Here is a 10336-nt window from a genome sequence, read left to right as displayed (position 1 = left end):
TAGAATTGAAAATATAATAAATAAAAGCACTTAGACTATAAGTGTGTCTGCCTGTACTTGAACACTTGGGCCAAATAGAGGAAATACGTCATGCAAGTCCGTGAAGTGCAAAGACCACAAGTGTGGGTATTTGGACAAGGCATGTCATTCGTTCATTCACACACAACTCTCAGTTTGCACACTTCCGACTCAATTAGAGGTCTGGGACTGTGACGGCCTGCTGGAATTCATTATGGCGTTTCGTAACACGGGATGAGAAGAGGCCAATCGATACAGTCAGTATCTGCTGCTTCTAATCTCTGTCGCCTGTGTCAGCGCCGCTATCTGTAATAGATCTCCGGGATTATAGAAATCCCTAAGACACTACGGCACTATGGCCCAGGTTACGGGCTTGTCTGCGAGCTTCGCCTCGACCCGCCGGCGTGAGGGGAATGCCTGCGGGAGTTAATGACCCGGGATGGAGGACACCAGGGCTGGAGAGCCGGATAAGCGCGGAGGGCAGGCGAGCAAAGACTCCATGTAATTTCTCTAATCCTCGTGGCATTTATACCTCCACTGACAGATAATGAAAATGAAAAATAAAAATGGTGGGGCAACTTTTTTTTTACGTTTTAATCTGTTGCATGCTTAACGCAGTTTCTCCCCGGTCAGCAAGAATCTAAATGCTGACTCATATTTAGTGCAGTCTAGACTTGAAGCAAGATGTCTGACCAACATATCGAGAGACCAACCAGTTTTGTTTTTTGTGCCATTTAGAGGATGGTAGAAACGCATGAAACCAAATAAATAAACGGTTTAAGGGTTAGTTCACCCAAAAATTAAAATTCTGTCATTAATTACTCACCCTCATGTCATTGCAAACCTGTAAGACTTTCGTTCATCTTCTGAACACAAATTAAGATCTTTTTGATGAAATCTGAGAGCTTTCTGTCCCTCCATTGACAGCTACGCAACTACCACTTTGACACAGTTCATAAAGAGATCATAAAACGAATTCATATGAATTGAGCGGTTTAGTCCAAATTTTCTGAAGTCTCGATCACTTTATATGATGAACAGATTGAATTTAGACTTTTATTCACATATAAATATTAATCAACTCACACAAATGAGTATATGAGATAAATGGAAGCTCAAGCATGTTCGCTTGACGTGCGAGAACCAATGAGGTTCATTCTCGTGTTACGCATCACGTTTGAGCTTCAGCAAGAGCCAATGAGGTTCATTCTCGTGTTACGCATCACGTTTGAGCTTCAGCGAGAACCAATGAGATTCATTCTCGTGTTACGCATCACGTTTGAGCTTCAGCAAGAGCCAATGAGGTTCATTCTCGTGTTACGCATCACGTTTGAGCTTCAGCGAGAACCAATGAGGTTCATTCTCGTGTTACGCATCACGTTTGAGCTTCTGCAAGAACCAATGAGGTTCATTCTCGTGTTACGCATCACATTTGAGTTTCTGCAAGAACCAATGAGGTTCAGTCTTGTGTTACGCATCACGTTTGAGCTTCAGCAAGAACCAATGAGGTTCATTCTCGTGTTACGCATCACGTTTGAGCTTCAGCAAGAACCAATGAGGTTCATTCTCGTGTTACGCATCACGTTTGAGCTTCAGCAAGAACCAATGAGGTTCAGTCTCGTGTTACGCATCACGTTTGAGCTTCAGCAAGAACCAATGAGGTTAATTCTCGTGTTACGCATCACGTTTGAGCTTCAGCAAGAACCAATGAGGTTCATTCTCGTGTTACGCATCACATTTGAGTTTCTGCAAGAACCAATGAGGTTCAGTCTTGTGTTACGCATCACATTTGAGCTTCAGCAAGAACCAATGAGGTTCATTCTCGTGTTACGCATCACGTTTGAGCTTCAGCAAGAACCAATGGGGTTCATTCTCGTGTTACGCATCACGTTTGAGATTCAGCAAGAACCAATGAGGTTCATTCTCGTGTTACGCATCACATTTGAGTTTCTGCAAGAACCAATGAGGTTCAGTCTTGTGTTACGCATCACATTTGAGCTTCAGCAAGAACCAATGAGGTTCAGTCTCGTGTTACGCATCACGTTTGAGCTTCAGCAAGAACCAATGAGGTTCATTCTCGTGTTACGCATCACGTTTGAGCTTCAGCAAGAACCAATGAGGTTCATTCTCGTGTTACGCATCACGTTTGAGCTTTAGCAAGAACCAATGAGGTTCAGTCTCGTGTTACGCATCACCTTTGAGCTTCAGCAAGAACCAATTAGGTTCATTCTCGTGTTACGCATCACGTTTGAGCTTCAGCAAGAACCAATGAGGATCATTCTCGTGTTACGCATCACGTTTGAGCTTCTGCAAGAACCAATGAGGTTCAGCCTCGTGTTACGCATCACATTTGAGCTTCAGCAAGAACCAATGAGGTTTGTTCTCATGCGTCAAGCATACTTTTTGGGTGACCTATCTCTTTAAATTATTGCACAGAAGTTTTGGCTGCACAGAAAGCACTAAAGAAACTGATGCTGCATTCACGCCTTCACATAATTACCGTAATTATGATGTAACAACACGTGTTCACATCCTCGGACACTGAATTATGGGTTTCTATGGCAAAACTATCAACTGCAATATGAATCTGCAGAAGTCGGTGGGTTCAGTGGTCACATGGTACAAATCAGTGCTCAGAAAATTCCAAGTTTACAAGTTGTTGTGACGTTTACACTTCTTCCTTATGTTAATTACAACATGGCATGAACGAACCTTGAAGTAAAATGTGTAACGGACTGTAGGAAGAGACCATCTAACCAACATATTAAGGGTTTTTGTGCATTTAGGGGACGATTGCATAATAAATTCATGAAACCACTAAAGAAACTAACCTGAAAATATGTATAAGACTGTACAAAGATCTGATGCAACTAACCTTGCAAATTTTGCTAAACCCATTGATGTGATTTGCTCAATCCCAGACTCCTGGAAATCATGCATTAGTTCTGATTGGAGCTCGTGATTGTAACTGGTGCTTTCCATTGTTTGTAAACCTGCAAATCAAATATGAAAGTGTAAAGCAAACTTCTCGTTTCACTCTGTTAGTCTCAGCAAACAAGACGATGCATCAGCTCTCAGCCGTGAATGCACGTGAGAGGTTGAGTGCATCTCATTGAAATGGAAAGGTAATTGATGTAATTAATTGAAAAATAAGTATGTGCCTGATGGTGTGATTGTGATAATCAGATCCTCCAAGAGCTTCATACTCAAATGATTATTAAATCATATAAAAATATCCATCACTGAAACAGGGAGCGATAATCATAATTAATGATGTGGAAATCATTCAGTCAGTAATTTAATTGCACTGTTGTCAAACTGTGCTGGGAATATCTTGGTTGCAATGTCAAATACTGTAGGCTATATCTAGCTGCAGGTTTCACATCACCATTTTTTAGTTTACTCAGTTTACATTAAGTTCGACTGATTTTAAATGCTTTTGAATGATGCTCACAGACCTTTTTATGTGAGCGAGAGAGAGAGAGAGAGTGTGTGTGTGTGTGTGTGTGTGTGTGTGTGTGTGTGTGTGTGTGTGTGTGTGTGTGTGTGTGTACAATGTAGAACAATGAAGTACAATGAAGTCCAAATCCAGTTCACACCCATTTATCATAATGCAAGAAATCAAATTGACTTTACTGCAATCTGTAAAAAATAAGATACTAGATTATTTAAACTGTGAAGTGTGCCGTTTTTACTGATTTAAATAAAACATCACAGTGTAGTAAATCAATTACTGGACCACAGTAATGACAACCCTCGGGAATCATCATGTTTATGATTGATTCAATATGCAAACACTGTAAAAATCTACAGGTATGCATTTCATTATTTATAAAATATTCGTAAAAACACGAGTGATTAAACTGGTCAATAACGCATATGAATAAATATATATGCATTTAGAGGTCATTAAAATGCAGAGTACTGCTTATCTTTGTAGAGTTAGCCTTTTGAGGGGAAGATTACTGTAAAACTGAATTGCAGTGTTGTACACAAAGCACTTGACATCCGGTCCACAATCCTGACATGGCCAGAACCGTCCCTTTGCGTACGCACATTGCAATTAACCTCCCGCTGTAAAAGGTCAGCAAACTGCTAAAACATTCAACGGTCGAAAACCGTGCTAACTTTACACAAACTGAATTACTGCTAATGATAAAATTGGTAGCTTTATGTGTCTTCTGACCACACCAGCAGACAGGGTTGTGCAGATGAACCTTATATAGCTATTAAGAGACAAACGACTGAAACAAACTTAATTGAGATTTGAGTGTTTGTTGTGCCACTGGCTGCGTTGTTGATGGAAGCATGATGTACAGTATGTCCATTTCACTGGTTCAGGCTATATTTTTTACTCTTGAATCAACATGACATACTGCTTCATGCTAATATTGCTTCATGCATTTTACTGTGTAAAAGTAATTATGGCAACAGTGCCTTTCCACTTTTTCAGTGGCATTACTGTATATTCCCATTCATTTTTTCCCATATAGGGATTTTTTAAAAGTCTTTGTTAAAGAGTTATAAGGATGAACTAAACCAACCAAGTGAATCACATTTGCAGCAAAATCAAGCATTTGAAAATCTGACAAAAAGATAAAGGTTCAAGACTGTGTTTAACAGTCTTAATGAGGGAAAGAACTACAAGCCCATGACCATTTTGTAAATTTTGTTATTTTCAACCTAATCAGGTTGTCTAATAAACCTGGCATTGTATATTACAAATATTTTTGGCTCTTTGACAAAATGCTTTTGCTCCTCTTTTGTAAGTCGCTTTGCATAAAAGCATCTGTAAATGAATATGCAAAATATGCATATGATGCATAGAAATATTTAAGTATTTTGAGAGCGTATTTACTCGATTACGTCATTCGCAGAGAGTGGGCAAGTGCTAAAGAGTTATGGTGCGTCCAAGTCATGTCAGAAAGATTGTATTTACGAGTTGAACGGCACCACAAAGTCGTAAATACCAGTGGGAAGCTCAGGCCGGGTTTACGAGTCAGTGAGAACAATAATACAAGCTAATTGCCTGCACAAAATACACTGCCCTGCTAAAAAATCCTGTTCGGATTTAAATAGGCAAACGCTTAAGTCAATGATTGGATCATTATTGCAGGTATTATTATGTTTTTTGCATGTTATATGTTCTTCTAACCCTAATTGTTGGAGTGTGTAGCTTTTCATTTCTTAAACAAACATGTAGGAAGACACATCATGACCATATTCCAGGAGGATAATGTCAAGATTAATCAGGCTCAGATTGTGAAAGAATGGTTGGGAAGAGCATGAAGAATCATTTTCACACATGAATTGGCACAGACCTTAAATTCATTGAATGAAAGTGTTTGGGATGTTCTGGAGGAGACTTTACAGACTGCTGGACTCTTGCATTGACGATACAAGATCTTGACTAAAAATGTATGCACCTCTTGATGGAAATAACATCACAACATTTTATTTTTACATACATACATTTTTAGTCAAGATCTTGTATTGACAATACAACTATGTTTTAAGAAATGAAAAGCTACTCCATCAATTAGGGTTAGAAGAACGGTTGCAAAAACCTATAACATGCTAGAAACAAAAAAATTACTGCAATAATGATCCAATAATAGACTCTTAAGCATTTGCCTGTGTAAATCCAGTGATAGCATTAATATACCTATAAAATGCAGCAATAAAGTTTACAGTGGCTTCATAAATGAATTAAAAGCATAAAAAAGCAAAACACACCTGATGCACATTCTTTGTTCTTCAATTTAAAACCTTGCTGTTGTTTTGTGTGTATTTAATTAAACTGAAGTTACACCGCCATCTTGCTCCGGCGAAAGTGAGTTGAAAGCACCCGACGTCATGAACACAACTTCCCAATTCATGAATACGAACTGCCAAGGACAACTTGAACGCGCCATTTTGCAATTTGTTGCAATTTGCTTGTTTCAGTTCTCTGATTGGTGAATATTTCATTGCAGAATCATGGATAATGTATTTTTTCACTAGGAATTCTCCTGTTAAACATGATTATTTAAAAAAAATAAGTTGAAATAGTGTGGGCTGATGACGACTTCAACAAAAGCACAAACCATCGATAAACAACCTCATAGCTCACAGTAGGTCTTTCTGTAACTAGAATTTATAGTTCAGAATCAATTCGTCTATAGAGAAAATGAATGGGACTTTCACATCCAGATCACTTGATCAGTCACATGACCTTTACAGCTCAGGTAATTGGCGTAAATAATTACAGTTACATTTATGCTTTCATATGTTATACATAAATACTGTGTTATCGGAGCCAAAATTTCTCCCAATTTGTAAAAAAAAAAAAAAGTACAAAATCATCCAAAAACATACAATACACTTTCCCTTTTCAAGTAGTTTAGAGCTTTACTTACATGTCTGAAAACATCTGCCTAAGGTTTTACCAAGATGCTCGCCACGTCAGCTGAAGAACATTTCAGAGCAAGTTATTACATTTTGATGAAAGCGATTTAATGTGAACAGATGAATAATGCTAAAACCAGGAGCTTGTATTAAGAAAGTAAATATCACGGCAGATGTCACGTTGACTAACTTCAACAGATGAGAAACTTCACTATTTTCTGCATTTTAGTAGAAATCAGTGTCTTTAACTCGGCTCTCTGCCAGACCGTTTCCTCTCGCGATGGCAGAATGAACAGGTGTCGCTTGACGAAACGTCCCGGGCGTCTGGCTAATTGTGTGCAGATTGTTAGCAGATGTTGTTGAGGTGATGCCACAGCAGGATGACAGGGCTTTGACAGGTCTCAGGTCAGCAACGAGAGACTCTTCTTCCCTGTGTTCCTCCTCCCTCTCTTTGGCCCCGGTGCTGTCATGACACAATGTGACTATCTGGGGCCGTGCAGCTGTCGAAACTCATTCAGACACCCGCGGGCGCAGGACACCTCGCTCCGCTGATCTCAGGGAGAAGAACACTCTCCTGTACAGCAAGGCATATGCAACGTGCCATGACAAATCCAGAGGTCTGCGTGTGCCGGCCTTTTGTTTTATGCTGTGAAATTCCCTGCTGAGGACTGAGGAGCTCTGTAATTTGCTCAGCTTTGTGACGGCATTGAGACTCAAAGGATTATTTGAAGAAACGAGAAACTCGATGCATTGGAAAATGCATTATTTTTTAAAGCTCAACTTATTATATTGACAGGAGTGTTCACACAGATCTCATATATGCCTTTCATTGTGCTGCTTTTCCATTGTTTTTTCTAAACGTGCGCTAGACGGATGTGTTTGACCATTGCACTTGCGTCTAATGTCTTTTGTCTCATGCATGGAAAAAAAGAGGAAAAATTCCACATATTTACATTGAAGGAAAGACCTGATCCATATCTAGAGACCAGAATATCAGAGAGCGGATCTTTTCACTTGAACCTGTAAGAAACCACCCAGAACAAATCAAGTTATTAACATTCATGCAATTATTCCTTGTAAGCTTGTTACAGTTTGTCATTGCAAAAAGTAAATAAATATATATATATCTGTATATGTGTATTTAATTATATTTTCTATGATCTAAACATTCTTTCCAAGCAAAACACACAGTCATATCTTAATTGCAGACAGACGTATATGTTCTGCGTCGAGTTGAACTTTAAACTTACAGCAAACATTGAGCTCAAACAGATAAGAAAGGCTTTTCAATTCCCATCTGAGATCTGCCACCTGGATCCTGATGGAGTTGGATCCGACAGAAATTGCAAGGCTTCTCTTCCAGCTTTTCCCGCCAGCTGATCCCAAACGACTGAAATTATCCCACTTACAATCAGCAGGGAACAACTAAGCAAATAATAAAAAGCATCTAACCATATAATCATGATTATGGCAAAAATAAATAGATATTTAAAGGCGAGGGGAAACACTTTGCATACTATTTACTCAAAAACCACAAATAAAACTATACGAGGTAAAAAAAAAAAAAAAAAAAAACATAGATTAAGTATGGGTTTAACCTGCAATGCAATAAGGATTAATTAAACATGGATTGCACTGAACAATATTGCAGTTTGTGAGGTGAACTATTGCCTGCCAAAAGCATGAAACCACTGAACAGACATATACATATACATACATAGTTCAGTCAGTTTCCCAAAATTCAAGGAAGTTCTCAAGGTGCCAGGTGAGGCAAAACATTATTTTTAACAATAATCTTTCAGTTTCATCCTTTCTTATTCTTTTGCTTCTGCCAGCCCAAGATGAAATAATCACATAATGACATCCTGTCAGGTCGGCATCACATTAATCCTGACATAAACAGTGCTATCGACAGAGCCATTTTTAATGAAAGGCAGGCAAAAAGGGAGGCAAGGCGATAGTAATTGTTCTAATTTGGAGTGGATCGATGGTTTTGGCAGAGCACAAATCACGCAGCTACGCAGGCATATAAAAGCAGCCTGTCAGACCCCCCCCAAACCCCCACCGCTCCTGCCAAACATCCATTCAGCACACTTGGCACGTTGCAGCGTCGGCAAAGGTGGCATGCCAAGATTTTCGGTTCCCTTTTCAAACAGAATGGCTTTCCTAGTGTTATATAGTGCACGGATGTCTTTTAACACACAAGTCAAATGGCGGCAGGTTAAATTAAGGAGCCTCTGCTTCTGTGTCAAACCTGAGACGACAATAATATCCAGTACAAAGACAAGCAGAAGCATTTCCATTGCTCAATTAGGGGATGATACCTCGATGATTCCTCAAATCATGCAGCTTGTTGAAGAGAGCTGTGGTGCTACTATTTATGAACCATCAAAACAAGTGAAATAATCCCTTAGATTTGCATTGAGGGATGAATCTTCATACCCAAATACTTCATTATTCTAATAAAATAATGAATTATTACAATTACAAGTCGCATGCTCGTTATGTAGCTACTCCAGTAAATGAACGCTGTCTGAAATTGTAAGTGAGATAATTGGTTCTCATTAGCTCCAGTTTCTTGGCTATGTTTCATTAAATGTGAAGTACACACACACATAATTGCCAATTTCAAAAAAGCACATATGGTGTCATATTGAAAATGCTGAATTGAATCCAGAATTATGAAGCATTTCTCAGCCCAGCGCGGAAAAACGACTTAATGTCACTCACTAACTCAACGGCAGGTGCTCGTATAGCGAGCCGCCATTAGGTGGAATTGAGTTTCATACGTTTATTCAAATCAGTTTAGAATCACAACTGAGAAAATATGCTTAACTGGGCAAAAAAGGTGCAAGATTTTATTCACGTGTCAAGAGAGAGGCGTGCATCATCTGATGAACTAAAAGATTAACTCCAAGCTCTGGTGACTGAAAAAGGCACCAACACAGTTATAATGTTCATTATTATTATGTGAAAAGAATCATGTGTGAGTCTCAGTTCAAGATGATTATGTGTAATTCACAATTATTTCACATACCTGGGGTTGTTTTACATACATGTTGTGAATGAAGCTCAACTGGTCGTGTCAAACCTGTCAGGCTTCTATAGAAAGAGAGTTTTTATGGTTAAAGAAAATGAAAGTAATGCATAATGCAGAGCAACAGTTAAATTAATGCATGGATGTCCATTGGGGAGCCTGTGCATTTCCTAAGTCAAGCTTCAATATTATTATTTAAAGTCAATGGACTAATGATAAATAAATAAAAATCCCAAAGACACACATTGAAGGAGGGACCCGAGCCTCGCCATGGGCGATAACGATAAACGATAAAGATATAGTTCTAAATATAAACGAATAGCAGAGTCCACACCACACCACACCACAACTATAACGATAATGACACAGAGAAACGATTTCATTGGAATCACTATTTTTCCAGCTGATGAATGATTAAAACATCGGCAGCCAATCAGAATCAGAGTCCATCCTGCTTTAAAGAATTTGAGCATTTAAAGCAGCAGACGATTAAACTGCAGCCCGCGCTTATAATGAACAGAACAATACTGTCTGCTGATGGAGTGGACGCTATAGTTATCGTTCTTGGTGTGAATGGGCCTTTATTAGCCTGGAAATCCAGACCTAAATCTGAAAGATTAATGGTCTGGCATCGACTAATGAAACTCGTCCAGCTCGAGGGGCGGCACCAAGCATGCATTTGAAAATCTCACTGCACGCAATTGGATAACACTACGACCAATCACAACAAGCCCCATACGCTTAGCTACCAGCGGAGCTCACTGGTAGATTAGACTCTTGCTGGATCGACAAAACAGCAAAAACGCCCTTCTTGCAGAGGAACGATTCGAGCGCCGTCTTCTGTTCCTCTTTTAGATAAAAAGCCAAGTCTAACTCGTTCATTGTAGCGGCCAA

This window comes from Scardinius erythrophthalmus (genome assembly GCF_964197995.2).
Source record: "Scardinius erythrophthalmus genome assembly, chromosome: 12".
Lineage (NCBI taxonomy): Eukaryota > Metazoa > Chordata > Actinopteri > Cypriniformes > Leuciscidae > Scardinius > Scardinius erythrophthalmus.
This window is presented reverse-complemented; position numbering follows the sequence as displayed.